This window comes from Schistocerca piceifrons, chromosome 3, assembly GCF_021461385.2.
Source record: "Schistocerca piceifrons isolate TAMUIC-IGC-003096 chromosome 3, iqSchPice1.1, whole genome shotgun sequence".
Classification (NCBI taxonomy): Eukaryota; Metazoa; Arthropoda; class Insecta; order Orthoptera; family Acrididae; genus Schistocerca; species Schistocerca piceifrons.
The window spans coordinates 46343883-46367077 of record NC_060140.1 but is presented as its reverse complement, the minus strand read 5'-3'; positions in this window follow the sequence as shown (position 1 = coordinate 46367077).

The following is a 23195-nucleotide window of genomic DNA, read 5'->3' as shown; positions in this document are numbered from 1 at the left end:
GCGGAAAGACTTACCTTAGGGGGAAAAAAGGACAGGTATACACTCGCACTCACGCACATATCCATCCACACATACAGACACAAGCAGACAGAAAATATGTCTGCTTGTGTCTGTATGTGTGGATGGATATGTGCGTGAGTGTGAGTGTATACCTGTCCTTTTTTCCCCCTAAGGTAAGTCTTTCCGCTCCCGGGATTGGAATGACTCCTTACCCTCTCCCTTAAAACCCACTTCCTTTTGTCTTCCCCTCTCCTTCCCTCTTTCCTGATGAGGCAACAGTTTGTTGCGAAAGCTTGAATTTTGTGTGTATGTTTGTGTTTGTTTGTGTGTCTATCGACCTGCCAGCGCTTTCGTTCGGTAAGTCACCTCATCTTTGTTTTTATATATAATTTTTCCCACGTGGAATGTTTCCCTCTATTATATTAATAATCAAACTCTTTTTATTAGATTTAGAAATAAAAAATATTGGTATATTTGATGAGGTTACAACCTACGGGCATCTACACATCAAATTTTTACAAGAAAAAATTTCCATTTAAACCAATTAATTAAATACAACTAATAATCAAACTATTTTTATTAGATTTAGAAATAAAAAATATCACTGTATTTGATGAGGTTAGAACCTACATTCATCTACATGTCAAATTTTTACACTAAGCACAGCGTTATGCTATTCTACTACAGAGCGGCAGGTTATACCCTTGACTATAGTGACACAGCTGCAATGATGAATTTTAGCCTTTAAAAATTTAACTATACACAATATCTTCCCAAGCTTATCTAATGTAATGTAAGCCAATCTCTGTAATTTTAACAACTGAATGAATAGCACTGAATCACATGTCATGCAGAGGGATCCAGTAAAATGGCTAGTGCGGCTAGTGCTGTGTATGAAACGTGTTTTTTCATTACTATCGCACGTGTGTTTGTGAGCACGTGTGGGGTGGTGGGTTAGTTTATGATGTGGTTATCACATGTGATGAAACATGAAATAAATGGGCCAAACCCAGGAGTCAGCATCCAAACACATCAATAAAAAAAAGATGGATAAGGAATTGAAAGTGAACTAACCAAATGTTGTGATAGTTTTGCAACAGCAAACAGTTTGGGCCTGATGTTGAGCACTCTGAAGGAAACCAGCTCCAAAGTGTGAAGCACCAACTATTAAGTAATTTTAATCTGACTATAGGTGACAGAGATTTCTTATTCCATCTACATCACAAAATGAACTAGAATCCTTTGCCAGTAATCAAAACATGACATTCTGACCACACCTATACCTCCATCAATCTTCTGGGGTCTCGGAAACAACTCAGGATGACACTGGTAATGTAGATGGTTCTTCAGATTCAGACAGTCTATAATTGGTTGATATTTTGCAATATCAAGCTCATACAAAAGGGAGGCATAGAAAGAAGCAGAACTAGGAGGATATGACAGCAGAACAAATGCTCTCTACAGTTTTCTTTCTTTAAAGTGGACAAATAGGTTACCCGGTGTGAAAGATGTAACCACAAGTCAATTGGGCTAGTGTAAAACATTACGGCAGGACACATCCTATACTTATAAGTCATCTGTTAAACGGAAACAGAGGATAACACGGAATTCATAAGAGAGTGCCCATGCATTAACTTTATGAGACATCTCCACAAAGTCACACACTTAGAAAAGGATTTTTTTACTTTCTCAACCACACCCTCAACAATGAATGTACATCTTCCAGGTTACCAGGTCTGCACTTACATTCCTTCATGCATCTGTTAAGCGTTGCTGTTCATGGGAGTTGATTCAAAGTCTGATGCTCAGGTTATCAAGATTCATGGGTTGTATAGGCAACTAGTTTATTACAATTGCTGACTAGTAGTGTGCTCCAGACTACCATCAAGACTGTCAAAGAATCTGCAACATATGCTGTACCTGTGACATATGATATAGATACAGAAAATATCAGGTATTAAATGAAACCTTTTCTGAATCCAGAAGGTAACAGCAATAGCATATGTGTTTCCTTCAACAAACCACATCTGTTGAAATTGTACTGAATTGAGGGCACTGACAAGAGGCATTCTGCTATGTAATAAATTGGAAACTGGAAAGTTTCTCTATCATAGTTTTTGTTAACACCAAAAAAGTGACTTCACAATAATGCACCAGATTACCAAAATGATCTTTAGTGTAAGTGGATGAGCAATATAGAACGGACAGCAAAATGTATATTTCCAATACTAGCAGTTCAGACGTTTGAGTATGTTCTATCTAATGACACTACTGAAGTTCTTCGGTACATCAAAGATGTCTTGAACTCCAAACCTCCAAATGATAAATGTTCACCTCCATGTAGTGGATTTGAAATCAATATAATAAGTCCAGAGAATACTAAAAAAAGAGATCCTTGGATGTGTTCAACTAAGCTAGTTTGTGATGATGGATTGTTGCCTTTCCAAAAAGGTTTTGTTATGGCAATAAAATCTTTTTTTGATCTTTCCATAAACCAAAAAAAGTATGAATATCAATTATGGTTTAACTTCCAGCTTAAATCAAGATTATGTGTAATCAATCTGAGAAATAAAATTTTTTATAATAATTCTACACCATTTGGAGTAAGGATCCTACCCCCTGGCATAAGGAGATGTACCCTGTTCCTACTTGACAACTACACATCAGTAACCCGTATCCTGTTCTTCTTCTTCTTCTTCTTCTTCTTCTTCATGGATGGATCACTTAGGACCTCACATAATCAACATTTGTTGGCCTTCCTTTTCGCCCAGTGTTCCTTCATAGACAACGAATGGGCTAGCTTTCGTTGTGTAGACCACATATGTTGGTTAGTTTTTCTCTCTTCTTCCTCAAAACCCCTTGTGTTTGTGATTTTTCTTATTTCATTTCTATCATGTAGATTTGGAGACCCTAATTCTCTCTGGTCTTTTTCTGTCTGTTTGTACCAGTTCAGTCTTTGTAGTTTTGTTCTTTAAAAATGTATGGATTTTGTGCGTTAACCTATTTGAGTCAATTCTTTCTAAGTCCCCCACGAATTGGATTCTTCTCATGCACATTGTGTCTGTTATTTTGGAGATATTTTTATATATTTCTGCATTGGATTTTGGATAATGCTCACCATCTTTAGTTCTTGGTCCAAGGATTTTCCTGATTATTTTATGTTCCTTCACTTCTAATTCCTCTTTTAGTGTTCTGTGTTGAAAGTTTAGTGTCTCAGATGCGTAGAGAGCTTCGGGTTTAATTACTGTTGTGTAGTGTTGTATTTTGCAGTTCCACAAAAGACTCTTTTTGTTGTAAATGGTTTTTGTTAATTGAAATGCTGGCTCCATTTTCAGCACTCTTGATCTGACAGATTTCTTTTCATTACAATTTTCTGCAATCCATTCACCTAAGTATTTAAATTCTTTTACTCGAGAGATGGTTATTACCAATTTTGAGATCAGAAGGTGCATCTTTGATGTCAGTCATAAATTGTGTTTTGTCAAATGAAATTTGTAATCCTATTTTTGCTGCCTGCTCTTGTAATAATTCTAGCTGTTTCTGTGCATCGGTTATGTCTTATGTGATCAGTGCCATGTCATCAGCAAATGCTAAACAGTCTAATTCTATGCTCTTATGTCTTGGTCCCAGTCTGTGTGCTGGTGCACCTGCTTTTCTCCATTCTCTAACGACTTTTTCAAGAGCACAATTGAAGAGCACTGGGAACAGTACACCCCCTTGTTGTACTCCTGTGTCTATTTCAAATTCTGTGCTCAATTCTCCCATAAATTTTACTTTGGATTTGGTCTCTGTGAGTGTTTCTTTTATGATGTTTGTTGTCTTTTGATCTAGTCCAAATTCTGCTAATACTTCAAAAAGAGATTCTCGGTCTATACTGTCATATACTTTTTTAAATTCGACAAACATTATGACATAAGTTTTGTTTGAAGTACTATGAAAATATTTTATTGAGTTTTTCAAGTTAAGGATTTGTTCTACACATGATTGACCTTTTCTGAACCCACCTTGGTATTCAACTAGTTTTGAATCCAGCTGAGGTTCTGCTCGGTTTAGTAGCGCTTTAGACAGAATTTTGTATGTTATTGACAATAAAGAGATTCCACGATAGTTGTTGGGGTCTGTTTTACTTCCTTTTTTGTACAAAGGATGCAGTCTTCCAATCTGTGGGGATTTTTTCAGTTTTCCAGATTTCTTGTATAATTTCTTTGAGTTTTGCAATAAGATTTTCTCCTGCATTTTTCCATAATTCTGCGATGATTTGGTCTTCTCCTGATGCTTTGTTATTTTTCAGTGACTGAATTATCTCTTTAATCTCCTGTAAACTTGGTGGCTTTGAGTCTGGGTTTTGTTGTGTGTGATGAAACTCAAATTTTTCTTCAGGCTTTTCACAATTCACTAATTTAGAAAAGTATTTTGCAAGAATTTCACAGTTCTCGGAGTTGGTATGGGCAATTTCCCCATGTTCATTTTTGAATTGGAGTGATGGAGGAGAGTACTTTGTTAATTTTTGTTTGAATACTCTGTAGAAATTTCGGGAACTGTTTTTCTTGAAATCATTTTCTATGTCTTGCAATTTTTTGTCTTTGTGTTGTTTACGGACTGTTCGTATTACTTTTGTGACTGTTTTCCTGGTATCTTTGAGATCTTCTAGGGTCTTTTGATTTTTGTTACACAACTAATTTTGCCATGCCTGTTGTCTGAGATTTATCAGTGGGTCACAGTCATCTGTCCACCACGGATGTTTATGTGTTCTTGATTGCGGTGCTACAGTTTCAGCTGCTTTTAAAAGTCCTGCTTGCATTTGTTGCCAATTTTGTGGTTTTAAATTTTGTGTTTCTTTTGTAAATTGTTCATTATCATTTATCTTTTGTACATCATATTTACGGTGTAGAGATTTCTTAGAGAATTCTGTTCTGTTATTATTGTCCTAAATCAACTGATCAGATGGCACGCCCAAATCCTATTGACAGCTAGGAGTAACTCTGTTATGCCTGACCTTCCTGGCTGTTCCAATAATTTGATCAATGCTTTTTATGATAGACCTGCATTTAATGCTGCTGCAAACATCTCAGCATGGAAATATTGACCTCTATTTCTACTCAGAGCATTCACATGTACTGAACACAATGTGGCCTATCAGTTCCATATACTTCAGTCACAGCTCAATCCACAAATTTCCACACAACATGAAGTCATTCCAAGTACCTGAGCTGGTTGATTAATACATAAACCTGGATAGTCTGCCTTCACATTTTGATTTTAAGAGTGAACTGAGTCTCCTTGAATATGATGTAAAAATTACAAGTCTTGGTTTAGGCCAGCTGACAACCTTGTTCCAGCAGACTCCCATGCACTCAACATCTGAATATCACATTGGCCCCATTAGCAGAGAGGAGATGGTTCACTTTACAATACGCAGAATGGGAATCTGGCTATCTCTGAGTACTAAATTGGAGACCAGTCAGTTCTAACCTTGTTCAGAATGTGTACTCATGTTTTTCCTAATATATGAATCATCTCCATTATGAAAGTATGGTGGAGGACTGATGTTTTCTGCATGTGTGATAAACACCTATTGTAAATTTTAAAGATCTTTATTCCTGGTGTTTAGTGAATGAAATCTGGAAACAAATTCTGTTCTATTGGAAAAATGATACTCAAATGATACTGACCAGTGGATAGCCATCTGATATATCTAAGTCTTTTACTAGAATCTTGATAGCACTCTGTTATGTAGTGTTGTGCTGCAAAAGAATATATTGGTGCAGCCAAGTAAAAATTTAGGCATCTTCCCTGACAAGTCAGCAAGCAGAGGAAACCAGGCCAAGCTGTAGTAATCAAGTGGAGTTTCAGTTTGCTGATACTGCCAATATTTCAGTTATTATGTCTGATTTACAGAACACATGGCTACATACCATATGAGCTCGGCAGTCAGACACCTACGCAGCAAAATATCTTAAGAGAGAGATGCCATCTTTCTGTTGACTGTGCATGATTAAGTAAGAAACTGTAACTTACATGCAACAGCAGTATACTGACGCTACAAAATGTAGTACCCAGAGTGAGTGAAATGGAACACTGGGACATCACAGAGCATTCAGGAAAGCTGATCACATGGGCAAAGCAGGCCAGGTGTGTCTTTATAGGTTCACAGTAGCATGACAAACACGGAGCAGCCTTGCATAAAAAACTGCTGATTTCCATTGCAGCTACGTGTAGCCTGAATGGGGGACCTAAGTCAGTCTGCTGTCTTCTCATCTAGCTGGCTATGACATTCTGTGGGACAGCAAGACCCTTTGGTTAGCCTCTGATGCTGTTGGTGCAGCACGTCATCGATCAACATCTTAATGACCATCTTGCAGTTCACACTGAAATGCCTGCCAGGGGTCACTTAACAGCATTCACATTATTTCTGTACTGTTCCACTCTTTAACAACACACAGGGAAGATGAACACTTAAATCTTTCTGTGCGGGCTCCAATCTCTCTTAATTTATTACATTGGCTTCCCACAACCTTATTGTCTGTGACCATTTCAATTTAAGTTGTTCATGACTGTAATGTCTAGATATCTAGTAGAACTGACAATCTGTAGAGTTATGTGATTTATCATGTATCGAAATTTAATGGATTTCTTTTAATACTCATAAGGATGACCTCAAGCTTTTCATTTCTTGGGTCATATTGCCACTCTTTGCATCATACAGATATTTTGCTTATATCATTTTGAAACTGATTTTAGTACTATGATGTATTTCTTACTCAGTAAATGACAGCATCATCTGCAAACAGTTTTAAGGGGGCTACTCAGACTGTCTCCTCCTAAACCATTTATGCAGATTAGGAACAATAGAGTGCCCATTACACTTCGTTGGGGAATGCCGAATACCACTTGTGACATCCTGACAGGAAATTATGAATCCACCTGTACAACTGCAACACACTCCAATGCATGCAATTTGATTAGAAGCTGCTTGTAAGGAACATTATCGAAAGCCTTTTGGAATTCTATAAATAAGGAATCAATTTGAAATTCCCTGTCGATGGCACTCGCTACTTGGAAGAAAACTGTCTAATGGCAGATATTCAGCACTGGTTCAGAAATTATTTTTCTTATGAAAGCCAGCTAGCTCTTCATAATCACAAAGTAATTCACAATGTTGGAACACAGTATATGTTCCAAAACCCCACTACAAACAGAAGTCGGTGATATGGGTTAGTAATTCATTTGGTTACCATTATTTCACTTCTTGATTAGTGGTGTTATTGAGCAACTTTCATCCAGCAACTGGCTGTGTATGAGTGTGAAGTATGGAGCTATTATGTCAGCATACTCAAAGTGATTTCATTAATTGGACAGGAGGACTTGTCATTATTAAGCGATTTCAGCTGCTTCGCTAAACTGATGGTACCTACTTCTAAGTTACGCATATTGGAAGCAGTTCTTTATTGAAATTCTGCTGTATTTAATTAGTTTTCATTACTGAAAGACTTTCAGAGTACACACTGAGTCTTGGCAGACCATTTGGAGGGCTCCACTGTGACTGCTGCTGCCTTCCACCCAGTATGTTTGCAAGCTCATTTCCATTATGCTTTATCAGGGCCTGGGGATAGTAGAGTGGTGTGGTTGCCTAGGGGGGGGGGGGGAGTGCAGTTAGTGGAAATGATGCTCTTCCTTTCCATTACCGCATAAAGTTTGAGGTAGGCTTCGGGGGCAAAGTTGGCCGGAACCTGGTAAATAACACTTTTGCACAGCTCTGCAGTCTTCTAAGAACCAAGCTTTAGTAATTCAGAATCTGGTTTAATTTACTCAAGTTACTAGATAGAAATGATTCAGGATGAAGTGTAGGACTGTGTGATTTATTTGATCTGTTTCAGAGTAAACACTAGTTGTGAACTCTGCTTTGTTTGTGTGAAGTAGTTCAATTTCGGACTTTGACCTAACTTAATGTTCAAGCTGTTAACATCACTGTTTATTAGGAAATGGCAGAAATTAAATTATACATGTATTTAATTCAGATGTTAATGATATTTCCTTGTTTGAGCTATGACCGTAGAGTCCATCCAGTAAGTGGTTTTTTAATTCGATACCCACCTCATCTAAAGCGATCTAACAGCATTTCCATGTCCATCACCCTCACTGGTACACAGAGAATGGACTGATCATGTAAATTCTAAGAAGTCATTGCTCATTCGAAACATTTGCAATGTGCATCATCTTACTGCCACATATTTGTGAATTTTATGTAGATTCATTTTAAGCACGTCATGTATGCAGATCTTTTTGCATACATTCCAATGATACCATGCAGGACTATATAGGTGAAGTATTTTAGATTTTGTCATCTATCAAGTGACAGATCTGGATGATTGACTAATCTCACCCTGTAACACTAACCAAAACGGCCTTGCTGTTTTGGTACTGCGAACGGCTGAAAGCAAGGGGAAACTACAGCCATAATTTTTCCCGAGGGCCTGCAGCTTTACTGTATGATTAAATGATGATGGCGTCCTCTTGGGTAAAATATTCCGGAGGTAAAATAGTCCCCCATTCGGATCTATCTCCAGGAGGGGGGGGGGGGGGGGGGCTACTCAAGAGGACATCGTTATCAGGAGAAAGAAAACTGGTGTTCTACGGATCAGAGTGTGGAGTGTCAAATCCCTTAATCAGGCAGGTAAGTTAGAATATTTAAAAAGGGAAATGGATAGGTTAAAGTTAGATATAGTGAAAATTAGTGAAGTTCGGTGGCAGGAGGAACAAGACTTTTGATCAGGTGAATACAAGGTAATAAATACAAAATCAAATAGGGGTAATGAAGGAGTAGGTTTAATAATGAATAAAAAAATAGGAGTGTGGGTAAGCTACTACAAACAGCATAGTAAACGCATTATTGTGGCAAAGATAGACATGAAGCCCACACCCACTACAGTAGTACAAGTTTATATACCAACTAGCTCTGCAGATGATGAAGAAATTGATGAAATGTATGATGAGATAAAAGAAATTATTCAGGTAGTGAAAGGAGATGGAAATTTAATAGCCATGGGTGACTGGAATTCGACAGTAGGAAGAGGGAGAGAAGAAAACATAGTAGGTGAATATGGATTGGGGGTAAGAAATGAAAGAGGAAGCCGCCTGGTAGAATTTTGCACAGAGCACAAGTTAATCATAGCGAACACTTGGTTCAAGAATCATAAAAGAAGGCTGTATACATGGAAGAAGCCTGGAGATACTGACAGGTTTCAGATAGATTATATAATGGTAAGACAGAGATTTAGGAACCAGGTTTTAAATTGTAGGACATTTCCAGGGGCAGATGTGGACTCTGACCACAATCTATTGGTTATGAACTGTAGACTAAAACTGAAGAAACTGCAAAATGGTAGGAATTCAAGGAGATGGGACCTGGATATACTGACTAAACCAGAGGCTGTAGAGAGTTTCAGGGAGAGCATAAGGGTACAATTGACACAAATGGGGGAAGGAAATACAGTAGAAGAAGGATGGGTAGCTTTGAGGAATGAAATAGTGAAGGCAGCAGAGGATCAAGTAGGTAAAAAGACGAGAGCTAGTAGAAATCCTTGGGTAACAGAAGAGATATTGAATTTAATTGATGAAAGGAGAAAATACAAAAATGCAGCATCTGAAGCAGGCAAAAAGGAATACAAACGTCTCAAAAATGAGATCGACAGGAAGTGCAAAATGGCTAAACAGGTATGGCCACAGGACAAATGTAAGGATGTAGAGGCTTATCTCATGAAGGGTAAGATAGATACAGCCTACAGGAAAATTAGAGAGACCTTTGGAGAAAGGAGAAACACTTACATGAATATCAAGAGCTCAGATGGAAACCCAGTTCTATGCAAAGAAGGGAAAGTAGAAAGGTGGAAGGAGTATATAGACGGTCTATACAGGGGCGATGTTCTTGAGGACAATATTATGTAAATGGAAGAGGATGTAGATAAAGATGAAATGGGAGATATGATACTGCGTGGTTTGACAGAGCACTGAACGACCTAAGTTGAAACAAGGCCCCGGGAGTAGACAACATTCCATTAGAACTACTGACAGCCTTGGGAGAGCCAGCCTTGACAAAACTCTACCATCTGGTGAGCAAGATGTATGAGACACGCGAAATACCATCAGATTTCAAGAAGAATATAATAATTCCAATCACAAAGAAAGCAGGTGTTGACAGATGTGAAAATTACCGAACTAACAGTTTAATAAGTCACAGCTCCAAAATACTAATGCGAATTCTTTACAGACAAATGGAAAAACTGGTAGGAACTGACCTCTGGGAAGATCAATTTGGATTCCGTAGAAATGTTGGAAAACGTGAGGCAATACTGACTCTACGACTTATCTTAGAAGAAAGAGTAAGGAAAGGTAAACCTATGTTTCTAGCATTTGTTGACTTAGAGAAAGCTTTTGACAATGTTGACTGGAATACTCTCTTTCAAATTCTGAAGGTGGCAGGGGTAAAATACAGGGAGCGAAAGGCTATTTACAATTTGTACAGAAACCAGATGGCAGTTATAAGAGACGAGGGACATGAAAGGGAAGCAGTGGTTGGGAAGGGAGTGAGACAGGGTTGTAGCCTTTCCCCGATGTTATTCAATCTGTATATTGAGCAAGCAGTAAAGGAAACAATAGAAAAGTTTGGAGTACGTATTAAAATCCATTGAGAAGAAATAAAAACTTTGAAGTTCGCTGATGACAGCAAAGGACTTGGAAGAGCAGTTGAACGGAATGGACATTATCTTGAAAGGTGGGTATAAGATGAACATCAACAAAAGCAAAACGAGGATAATGGAATGTAGTCGAATTAAGTCGGGTGATGCTGTGGGAATTAGATTAGGAAATGAGACACTTAAAGTAGTAAAGGAATTTTGCTATTTGGCTATCAAAATAACTGATGATGTTCGAAGTAGAGAGGATATAAAATGTAGACTGGAAATGGCAAGGAAAGCATTTCTGCAGAAGAGAAATTTGTTAATATCAAGTATTGATTTAAGTGTCAGGAAGTCGTTTCTGAAAGTATTTGTATGGAGTGTAGCCATGTATGGAAGTGAAACATGAACGATAAATAGTTTAGACAAGAAGAGAACAGAAGCTTTCGAAATGTGGTGTTACAGAAGAATGCTGAAGATTAGATGGGTGGATCACATAACTAATGATGAGGTACTGAATAGAATTGAGGAGAAGAGGAGTTTGTGGCACAACTTGACTAGAAGAAGGGATTGGTAGTTAGGACATGTTCTGAGGCGTCAAGGGATCACCAATTTAGTACTGGAGGACAGCATGAAGTGTGAAAATCGTAGAGGGAGACCAAGAGATGAATACACTAATCAGATTCAGAAGGATGTAGGCTGCAGTAGGTACTGGGAGATGAAGAGGCTTGCACAGGATAGAGTAGCATGGAGAGCTGCATGAAACCAGTCTCAGGACTGAAGACCACAACAACAACATCAAGTGATAATGGACAAAAGTGGATCAAAATTCTATGTGTCCAAATGTTAGTACCAGCAGTATGACCGTAGCGTATGTTTTCAAACTTAGTAACTGGGGTCATAGCAGACACGTGACTATACCCTATCGCATGTTAAATTATGCAGCCATAATTTGTACGTCATCTTTTGATAGTGAGGGAAACATTGTGGCCATGTGTGCATCTGTATAGCTTAAGCTACCTCTGTGTCTGCATCTCCTTGAGGATTAGTTTGCGATAAGCATGCAACCATTTATTTACTTCAGATTATTATTTCTGGATGGTGAATGAGTGACTACATTCTTCCAGCCACTCTTTTATTGTGGTTACCATTCAGTTGTTCATTGAAAAAGAGGAGAGTGCAAGAAAAAATTGGAACAAATTCCTTAGTAATTGTGTTCTGTGTGAACTGGTCATATCTTGAAGTACTGCAGACCTGAGTGTTACTGAATACCAAAAACACAAAAGTTAATCAAAACTAGATCCCAAGGTTAATAGCCATGATCAGTCAAACCAGACGTAAGTGCTAGGCATAAAAGTGTTCAAACCAGTGCATGATAAATGAAAGATAAGACATGAAAGTAAGCAATGTTTCACAGGTTAAGCTTTCACGGAATATATCCAGTAACTAAGGCACTGTTTCAACATGTCAGCTGTGCACGACTGACAGGTCTGGTGATGTTACACAGCCAGAGACGATGACACTGCTGCTTGCCTCGGTTCCAGGTAGATGCATCCTGCCACTGCCCCCACCAAAGTCAGCTGCCTATAGTGTAGAAACATCAATGTTTGTAATTTATCAACAATACCAGTTTGGTGTCTTAATACTGTTTTACTAATGCCCACAGGCATGAGACCAGAATCCACTCACCCAACCTGATGTGACTGTTGGACAGCCTGCTGAATGCAGTCAGCCCTCAGAGGCCACCCAGCATAATAACGTCCCACCCCACTGGCATTGCATCTGGTAATGGAAGTCATCTGGCATCAGAGGTAACTTCTGCCTCACTTTGCAATCCGCTGCTAAACTTAAGTGAGTGATTCTTGGATTTGAATACTTTTTCTGTGTTACAGGCACAATTAGTCCATAGGACGTTCACTGTAGCTTAAAAGTCCCTTTGCTGAAGCATCTTGAGCCTGCAGACCTTTCACATTTCATGAGCAACTGTAAAGAATGCATTCAGTTATATGTCAATGCTGCAGTTTGGCAACTTGTGCCCAGACAAACACAATAACAATGCCAGCTACACTGTATCATGGCCAGACAAGATTCGGAGCACTGCTGCACTCCATAACCACAAACTTCCATGAATGCTACACATAAAGTTTAATCTTAGTCTCTGGTTGTTTATTTACTGTGGTGACCCAGCATTTTTTGTATTATCTAATGGAGATTGCACAAACAATGGAGACATGAGCAGCACTGGTGCACAAAGTGGTCAAACTTTTCAAATGCAACAGTTTTCAGCAACTCTATTATGGTGATGTAACACTGCATTACATGAGCTCTTTGGAACTTGGGAAGCTTTTAGTCAGTGTGAACAAGCTGAGGTGGTAGAGGTAAAAGACACATAGAATATCTATATCCCTCCTACAGACTGTACTGCAGCTAATTTGGTGCCTCCTTTTTTGTGCAAATTCACTTAGGATGCGTTAGTATTTATTAGCAAGTTGTGCCTCACAGTACATGACGTAAAACATCGTATCTCCATTCAACCGTAATTAAGCAAACTGGCCAGATGAGACATGCTTGTGTACGGCTAACTTAAGGGCAGCTTTCGGTCATCTGAACAGTTTATAAAGGGGCTTTACCAATTGTTTTGAAACAAAACAGCTCGACACTTTTTAGAGAAAAGCTAAATGGCTTGTTGCAGAAATTTAGTCAATCTGTAGAAGCATTTTCAGACACAATTACGGAGGTCAGCCCACAACCCTATGTGTCAAGGCTAAACATGGAAATTTATAGACTTATTCTGCTTAAGGCTAGATGCTGTTTATGTTTTTTAAGAGCACCTATGGAATACATCGAGACTACATGATATAGGTCATGTCGAGAAGGAGACAATGATGTAGTGTCATTGGCATCAACATGACTCAGTTTCACTGTTGGATTAAGAAATTTTTGGAGCATATGGAAGTATTGCTACTTGCTGGTGATGGGTATTGCATAGTCATGGTCCTAGATTTTCTGGTTATGTGGCAACATTCTAGCTGCAAAGAACCACTGATAGTGTGACACTGTTGCAAGTTTCACATGTAATGAAACTGGTACCGTATAAACTGCAGACCAGGACGCTACTAAAATTTCATGTTGCTGACAACAACCACAGATCAGAGTACCAATTATATAGCTGATATAATAGGAAAGTTATCATAGTTGCTATGCATTCACAAGTTTAGGACTAGACCTTCCCTACCAATGGAAGAAGACAGCCCATTCATCATAAAACTGCCAAATTTAAATTTATATATGAACACCAACCAAATAATAGAGGTATGACTCCCATGTGCTGTATCAGCATATAACTGTAAAAATTCAGCAGTATTGTGCTCACACACTATGAGATAGTATATGGCATGAAGATGCTTTCAGCTTTTGAGATAGTAAAACCTCTATTTGGGAAAAATGTGGGCTCAGCGCAATATTTTTGGAAACGACTTTTCTAGAAATCATGAAAGAAAGTGATTACAAAGCTGCTCAAGCATGAGGAACAGAGGGTAGTAGGTCAGTATGTTCCATCAGCATAAAGTTGGACATTGGGTTCGGTTGACAAATCCCTATAAATGGTATCACCTGTCAATTTAAATTATGAAGAAAAGCCCTAATGTGGTGTACTGTGTGTGTTATAGGGCATCACATACTGGCCAATACTATGACTGTCATAGTGACTCATCATAGTGACTCATATATGCACATTTTTGCAAAGGGGAAAAAACTGACACCAATTCCTTTTTGACAGATAGCTTATCTCCATAGTATCTAGGATGGGGATCATAGTTCTGTTGGTTCCACACTTCAATAGGTGAAGAGTAGTGGATGTACTACTGGTTCAGCTGGTTCAAGCAGGAGTACTATTTGACAGACAAATTGACATCAACTTTACTAGTAACAAGTGGAGGTTGAGAGTGTGGCTTCTTCTAACTTTCGTATTCTATTTATTACTTCCCACAGACAGATAGGTACCAAATTTACTCAATGCCCATAGTATTGCACCTGTTGAAATTAAATGAACAATTTCAAATTTATCAAACTCTAGAACTAGGGGTCGTTACCGGCTCTCCAATTAGCTTGTAAAGAAAAGAATAGATTTGATAGGCAGACCATTGTCTTCCATATTTAACAAATGTTTAGAAATTTTAAGGGAATTGGGACACACTGCAAACTTTAAAGTTCTTCCAGTATTCAAAAATGGTGATAAATATCTATTGTATTTACCCGAGTATAAGACAACCCTGATTAGAAGACGGCCCCATTTTCCAAGGGATTTCTTTAGTGAACATTATTTTTAATATATTGTGACTAATCACAATCATAAACTGTTATAGTATCTGCCTACAAAGTTAACATAATATCCATTCTAAATTTATGCCATTTATTGATTGTTTGCATTTTGATGGTGTAAGGAGAAATAAAATAAAAAAATAAAAACGGTTTACATTAATTTGCAGACCTTTTTCTTTTCCACATTTTTCAGTTACCAACCCTGTCATCTGTGGTATCATCATTTTTTAATCATCATCATCTTCTTCTTCTCCTTCTTCTTCTTCTTCTTCTTCTTCTTCTTCTTCTTCTTCACTGCACAGCTGTGAACTTTATACCTTCATTGTCTTAGATATTTTGCTGTTTCATCCAAACATGTTGCAATTTCTGAGATTGTGATTACTGTGGGATATCAGAATACAACTGTTTTGATGTACATACATAAAGGATATCGCTCCTACACCGCCATGAGACTATTGGCTCCATACATAGCGTCTGCCCACTGCTCTCTCAGGGGCTGCGTAGATCCAGCATCTGATACACCCCGTTTTGTTCCTGTCATAAATCACGGTGACCGTCAACTACACAGCAGCATGAGACACTTCCATATGCCACTGGTCCCCATCTAGACTTTTACTATCTCCTGTGGAAATGAAGACTTTTCTTGGGTATTTGTCCAATTTTGCAGCCAGTTCAATTCTGATTACAAATGGATTCATACCAACTGCAATTTAAACATGGTATATGTTTCTAAAAAGCCAAAGCACACAGGATAGGTCCTTATGGTTGGCCAACAACATGATGTAATTTGCTGCCTGCTCACTATTCACCTGCCTGTAATCAAGTTCACAGCTAAGCTGGTAGCACTGTTCCCCTCCAACCCTCCTGTAGCACTCTGCCTCAGCAACAGTGAAACACTTACTGCAATATCTTCTAAGGTGCAAGTCATATGTTACGGCAACAGGTAATATATAAAGTGATTCAGTCCAGTTCTTGAACTTGAGCTCGGCCACCACCTTCTGACGTCTACCATTACCATCTCCACAACAGGTCTTGCCACTGTAATTCATGCTTATTTCGTTTGTTAGAGATTTCATTCTTGATAAATTTTCCTTATTGTTTTATCAATATGTCAGCATCATGCTCTAAAGCTGATTGAAAACTACTGACATTTTTATCCAGTATTCAAATACGTGAACAGTGACCAAAATACTCATTTGAAATGCACTTAGGAAATCATTACAATCTCTTGTAATCAATGTACTGATCTGGGTTCTTCATCAAGTAATGTTTTCTGAAGGACAATATTTTCACTTTGAACACACAGTATTCATATGCGTATGAGTACTCTTGTTGTATTTTAACAGGTTTGCAATAAGAGTTTGTGAAATGATAGAATATAGTGATGCTTCCTCCTGTGTGTCACAAAATTGCCAAATTTTACACAAAATAATAGATTTCTGTAGTAGCTGTTTCATAGTTTCTGCCATTTCATTTACACTGGCACCACGTGAGTCAAATATCACGTGACTAATCGTGCCTCATCAATACTGTATCAAGTGCTTCAGCATATCGGAAAATCTTGGGCCAGTTTGAAGTCGAGCGTCGTTTGTCCACCTCTGCCTTCTGGATCCTTCAAAATAAATTCTCATGTGACCTCAATAGCCAAAACTTCACCTGCAAATGTAAGACAACTGCTATATACACTGCTAAACAATGTAAAAATGTTTGCCTCACCAGCAATAGCTTAATCAGTGTTTATTCTGATTATGAGGGCCTATCAATTAACAAAATAATGTATAATCATTATCAGCATGTAATATAATAGCTAAATTCACTGTGTACAGACAATAATTTAACATAAATGATGCACAACATTCTTTAGTCACTGTATTCACCATATCAGTATATTTTGTGTATGTCAGCTTTGTATGTTAAGTGTATTAACCAAGTAAGTGAATGTAATGTGGTATGAACATTATTTACAGTCACTTACTATGCATGGTATTTACAAATTCCTCGTATATCAACTATCTGTTTACTATAAATAGTCTCCAAAAATTTTATTCTGATTTGTACAAAAAGAAGCCTATTTCATTCTGTATGATCAATGGCCCATAAACATTCTTGATTCTTGACAGTCAATTATTTCAGATCCCATTTTTCACACACCAACAGTTTCAAATGTTGAAATGTGTCAGCTCCTAAGGGACCAAACTACTGAGGTCATCAGTCCCCCAGACTTACACACTATTTAACTTATGCTAAGAACAACAGTTACCAGAGGGTTTGACAGTTTCAGAAAATTTCAATTGAAACTGGGGAAGAGTACCATGAAATACCAAACCACAGTGAAATCTGGTAGCTTAGCTGCAGAAATTTCCTGAAAAGATTTTTTCATTAGAGAATGCCAATAAACCAGCTCCTAAAGGTCAAAAGAAGGCATCACTGCAATTGGACTATCCAGAGTAGGTTGTCAACCTTGGCTTTTCGTTGGATATTACACTACATGAACATTTTTAACACTAGCCTGCAAGGTGAGGATCATTTAATCTGTGAACTGGCAAAAATATAGACCACTGTCTTGACAAAACTTGCGATGTACAAAGACAACTGGGATCAAAAAATGCAGCACACTTCTCTGCTCTGTATTTTGTCCATGAAAAGAATTACAAGAACTACATTCTTCTGATTAGTACAATAAAACATGAACTTATACGATTTATGGATATACTAAATCCATTCCAAGTTTTCAAAATTTGTTGAGACCACTTGTTACTTCTGTATATGACACTCCCGCAATTTGCAAATGGAATTATTACATGGATTTACAATGTAATTCTCATCCACTAGGCGTGTTTTTTATGGCAGGAAGTTGAATACAATTTTACCAGAACTCTGAACAGAAAGAGTTTCCTTGTCTTCATCGTGAGCCCACAAAAATAATGTCAATGATTGGTTTGACATACTTTTGTGAGAGACTTTTTAATACTAAGAAAATTAATAAATCATGGTTAAGAGCAATCAGTGATGACAATTTATGTAACTGTTTGCTTTTATCTGTTTCTATAAATTTTGTACTGGACTTCAACCGCACTGTAAATTTGACGTGTGATACATACATGAAGTGGGTCTCGTGTAATGCCCTTCACAACTATAATTTTTTTCCACCTGTCTCACTGAATCTGGCTTCCTTATTTAATGCTGAAATAAATTTAAGGCAAACACATTAGTAACGCATGCAGAGGGTGGAGATTGAATAGAGGAGGGGAGAGGAAAGCAGTCGCCTGCCCACCTCGTGGTTCATTTCACATGAGCTCTAGTCCCACCTGCACTTACACCAGGCTGTACGGAGTTTCTTGTTCCTTGTGACAATTTTAATACTACTTTCGTGATTTTTTTTGGGTGCTGTAAAACTAAACTCTGTCTGAACAGGCCTTGGAAGGCCCAATGGTACAATATGGCTGCCATGTCATCCTCAGCCGAAAGGTGTCACCAGATGCAGATATGGAAGGCCATGTGGTCAGCACACCACTCTCCTGGCTGTATGTCAGTTTACAAGGCTGGAGCCGTTAGTTCTCAATCAAGTAGCTCCTCAGTTGGCCTCACAAGGGCTGGGTGACAGTGGACATTGAAATTTCTGAAACACGAACCAAATTCCATAAGTCAAACTATTTTCAATGCTTGCCCTCCAGAGTAAAAACATATGCATCTCAGTTGTGGTGTAGGCACTGAGTGATTTAGTTGCAAGTGTAAGTTTTATTTGCAGCAAAAAACTTTTGCCCCTCTCATCAAACTTCATTGGAGATTATCACATATAATGTTTGTGTCTGACCGTCTACTGATTAAATATATCAAATATCCAAAACTTTGAAGTCTGCAGTAGTATGTTGAACATTTCCTTAACAATTTAAGATGTTGATCTAGGAATGTTGAATTATGGCAATCAAGTACCACCAGACAATTATTTACATCTGGAATTACACAATATTGTAATATTATTCTAACAAACTTCCCTTCTTTTTATGATTTTATTTTATTATGGAAAGCTTTTTCTAAATGGCATTTCTGTTGCTGGAAGACTTGAAAAATGTCTGAATTTAAGGGGAGAAAGAATCACAGAGGAAAATGGTACAAAAATAGATTGAAAGAAGTGGTTAGATGTGTAATGGAAGGCAATTTGTCACAAGCAAGAAAAGATATGGCCTCTCCCAGTGAGAATCTGCAAGAGACTGATAGGATAGGTGAACAGGCATGCAAAGAACGTAATATGTGCAAAACATGGCGTTTCGCAGTCTCTCAAACCCTCAGTCAAGGATGTGTAATGTGAGGGTCCGCTTTCAATACATTGGGTGGCTGATAACAATATCTCACCTTGTATTTTGAAAATGGCTTGTCTAAGAAAGATTAGAAATATGATAATGGTAATAGAAATATGGCCTTGCTTTAAGGTAATAGTCAACATGGTGGCAATTCTTAAATATGCCAGCTCAGATTCAATACACATTGTTGAACTACATAGGGGGGTCACATGTGGCACATCATTTTTGGCTTCACTTATGTGAACAACAACAATATGCACTTATTTTTTATCTGCCTGTAACCGTGAATAACATGTGCGACAGATCATATAGCCCAACTGCTCACAATCCCTGGACTAGGGGATGTCCACTTGCGGTATGTGTTATGGCAGAGTTTGCAATAAATGTGGTATAAATGTCATAAAAGAGAGAGCTTTAAAGGATGAGGACTACAGTTAAACATGTTTGCTGAGCCACAGGAAACGTGAGCACAAGACAATGGGCACTACCATCCACCAGAACTATTTGCAGCCCTAGACGCACAGACAGTGTATCTGACATGCTTTGTGAGGTCAAGTGAGAGGGTGCATGTGTTGAAGATGTGCATCTTACAGCAGTGGGATTTACTCACAGTTGGTGTTAGTAGTGGACAGTGAGTACAGGCACCAGGCCCCTATTCTTCCCCTAATTCCTGCCATATCACCAAATAATAACTGATATGTACAACCAAAAAACAAATTTATTTCGAAAAATTACTGAATGGCTACAATACCTACTTGCTTATTAGCTTCTGTGCAGTGCACAGTTCTGCAGGGACCAGATGGTGATGTAAAATTAAACATGAACGATTGACTTAAATAAACCAACTCGATGATCAGGAATTTCCCTGAATTTGTCTGTGGTGTTGTGATGTTTGTTTTGTTTGTTGTTGTCATCACTGACTGGGCTCTGAGGTATTCTTTGGTTAAATCATCGTTTGCCTGTTTTGTTTTCTGTTAGCAACTATATTTGGTGTAAAATATATACTGAATTATTAATAAAGAAGTTTAAATGGTCATATCCTAGTGGTTCTGCAAAAAAGGAAAAGAGCTGTACATCAGAAAGAAGTAATTGAAAAGTTACCAAAATTAACAGTGTATTTTAGTACTAGTACTAGTACTACTACTACTACTGCTACTACTGCTAGTACTACCACCACCACTACTGGAACAACTTCCGTAAGCATCAATCAAACAGTGAATCTTCCACATGATGGATCATGTCAATCACAAATGGTGGGAATTTCTGAATGTTCATGTTCTACACCAAATTCAGATTTCTACACCAAATTCAGATTTCGATCAGAAAGATACCATTCCTATGACAAAAGTGCAACTTCATTGACTTTACTAACATGGACAACTGTCAGCTGGACAACAGTTTTCCAACCCATAAGAAGTATCACACATTCCCACTGATTATTTTCATGAAAATTTTGTAGAAAGAAGTCATGAATTTTTTATTCATAAGGGATCTGTATATTTCCAAAATAGAGGACCTGACTTTTCCAAGGTGGTGGGAAGTTCCTAGAGTACCAAACTTTTGATGTCATTGGTCCCTAGGCTTACACACTACTTATTCTCACTTAAACTAAGTTATTCTAAGGACAACACGTACACCCATGCATTAGGGACGACTCGAACATTGGATGGGCGGGAGCTTTAGACCAAGCGGCTACCCCGTATGGCTTTTTTTCCGAAACATCCAGAAGCAATGAAAATGGCAATCAGCAACTAGGTATTTCAACAAAGCGTTATCTATACATAAATTAAAGAACGATGGAAGCATTGAAAGAAAATAGTGGTTGTATTTGCCTTTCAGAAACTGTATTTTGTCTTTCATCCTGCTTATTTAACCCTCCTGATGTAAATTTATGCTCTCTGACTGGATGCAATGATTGTAAGCACATTAAGCACATAATTTTAACACATAAAAATAGCCCACCACATAGGCAGTCCATGGTGATTTATCTGGCACGTAGTACAGCAGTTGGTAGAATAGATAAAGACTATCTCAACATCAAGAAGAAGTGGATTACTGGAGAAACATACTTAAGCAGATAGTAGCTGTTGTAAAATTTTTGTCATCGATAGGGCTCCCATTTCACTGTGACAATGAAATCTTAGTATTTCCCACAATGGAAATTATTTGTGATGTGTGGAATTACCGAGTGAACTCATTCCGTTTTATGCAGATCACTTACAAAAATTTGGGAATCTTGTAAAACTTAACACTTCTTATTTATCAGTGAATATCTGTAATGAGGTTATGGATGTAATGGGAAAACAGATCTTCAAAAAATTTTAAATGAAGTTCAATTAGCAAATATTTTTCCTTTAGCACTCACAGTACACCTGTTCTCTCTTATGTTGAACAGCTAACTGTTATAATTTGTTACATAGAAGACCATGTTTCTGTTTAGTGGTTTCTGAAATGTTTACCCATTAAAGACCATAAATCTGAGTAATTAGCAGAAACCATCTCAAGTTTTTTTTTTAAGGGAATCATTATATTCCTATAAAAGATTACAGGGGACAAAGACATGACAATGCTTCAAACATGTTGTGGAAGTATATTGGTCTACAAGCAAGAATCAAGATGAAATGTAATTTCACCACCTTCACACCTTGGCAGGACATTCACTAAACTTGATAGGTGTCCAAGCTGCTGGGTGTGTATCAGAGCCAACAAAATTTCTTGAAATGGTTCAGAAAGTGTAGAACCTTTTGTTGAGCTCTACGCACTGATGGAATATATTGACAGAACTTTTAGGTTAAAAAAAATTGTTGAGAGTCTTTCGCAAACCAGGTGGTCAGACTGAACTCATGCCTTGGATGAAGGTCATAAACAAACTATAGAAACTTTGATGTCCACTGCAGAAGATACAGAACAGGCAATAGAAATTACAGACAAAGCCCTTAGTCTGTCCAGAAGAATGGGAAAGCTAGAATTTATTATATTAATGGAAGTTTAGAGCTCTGTATTGGAAAGAATAGACAAAACAAATACCAATCTGGTTCCTTTCAGAGTATGCAGACACAATAGCACCTTTCTTAGCAATAATATACAACCACTCACTCGACAAAAGGTCTGATCCTAAGGACTGAAAAATAGCACCGGGAACACCAATATTCAAGAAAGGAAATAGGAGTAACCCATTGAATTACAGACCCATTACACTGACCTCAATTTGCAGCAGGATTTTGGAGCATATACTGTACTCTAACATTATGAATCACCTTGAAGAAAATGACTTATTGATACATAACCAACATGGATTCAGAAAATATTGCTTTGTGCAACACAGCTAGCTCTTTATTCCCATGAAGTAATGAGTGCTGTCAACAAGGGATCTCAGATCAATTCCATATTCCTACATTTCCAGAAGGCTTTTTATATCGTTCCTCGCAAGTGACTATTAATCAAATTGCATACATATGGAGTATCGTATCAGTTGTGTGACTAGACTCATGATTTCCTCTTAGAGAGGTCACAGTTCACATTGATACACGGTAAATCATCGAGTACAACAGAAGTGATATTTGGCATTCCACAAGGTAGTGTCATAGGCCCTCTGCCGTTCTTGATTTACATAAATGATCTAGGTGATAATCTGAGCAGTGTCCTTAGATTGTTTGTAGATGACACTGTAATTTATTGTCTAGTAAAATCATCAAACAATTAATTCTAATTACAAAATGATCTAGAGACAATTTATGTATGGTGTGAAAGGTGCAATTGGCACTATACAAAGAAAAGTGCAAGGTCATCCACATGGATACTAAATGAAATCCGATAAATTTTGGGTATACGATAAATCGCACAAATCTAAGGGCTGCCAGTTCGACTAAATATCTAGGAATTACAATTACGAGCAATGTGA